We start from the raw sequence: 812 nt of genomic DNA on the forward strand, positions 1-812 counted from the left end.
ACACCACAGGTCACATGACCGGTTCAGGTCCACACCACAGGTCACATGACCGGTTCAGCACTACGGGTCACATGACCGTTTCAGGCTGACAGCACTGGTAACATGACCGGTTCAGGTCTGACACCACAGGTCACATGACCAGTTCAGGTCTGACACCACTGGTCACATGACCGTTTCAGGCTGACACCACTGGTCACATGACCGGTTCAGGTCCGACACCACAGGTCACATGATCGGTTCAGGCTCGACACCACAGGTCACACGACCGGTTCAGGCTGACACCACAGGTCACATGACCGGTTCAGGTCCGACACCACGGGTCACACGACCGGTTCAGGCCCGACACCACAGGTCACACGACCGGTTCAGGCCCGACACCACGGGTCACATGACCGGTTCAGGCCCACACCACGGGTCACATGACTGGTTCAGGCCCGACATTACAGGTCACATGACCGGTTCAGGCTGACACCACAGGTCACATGACCGGTTCAGGCCCGACACCACAGGTCACATGACTGGTCCAGGTCCGACACCACAGGTCACATGACCGGTTCAGGCCCATACCACGGGTCACATGACCGGTTCAGGTCGACACCACGGGTCACATGACCGGTTCAGGTCAGACACCACAGGTCACATGACCGGTTCAGGTCAGACACCACGGGTCACATGACCGGTTCAGGTCCGACACCACGGGTCACATGACCGGTTCAGGCCGACACCACGGGTCACATGACCGGTTCAGGCCGACACCACGGGTCACATGACCGGTTCAGGTCAGACACCACGGGTCACATGACCGGTTCAGG

General features: G+C 59.6%; 1 protein-coding gene across 1 annotated transcript in view; it reads right to left on the minus strand.

The window, feature by feature from the left end:
* Positions 1 to 812, minus strand: part of LOC119413743 (transcription termination factor 1) — a 20,206-nt gene that overhangs the window by 6,424 nt on the left and 12,970 nt on the right. The window lies entirely within an intron of this gene.

This window comes from Nematolebias whitei, chromosome 8 (assembly GCF_014905685.2).
Source record: "Nematolebias whitei isolate Nwh7 chromosome 8, NemWhi1, whole genome shotgun sequence".
Lineage (NCBI taxonomy): Eukaryota > Metazoa > Chordata > Actinopteri > Cyprinodontiformes > Rivulidae > Nematolebias > Nematolebias whitei.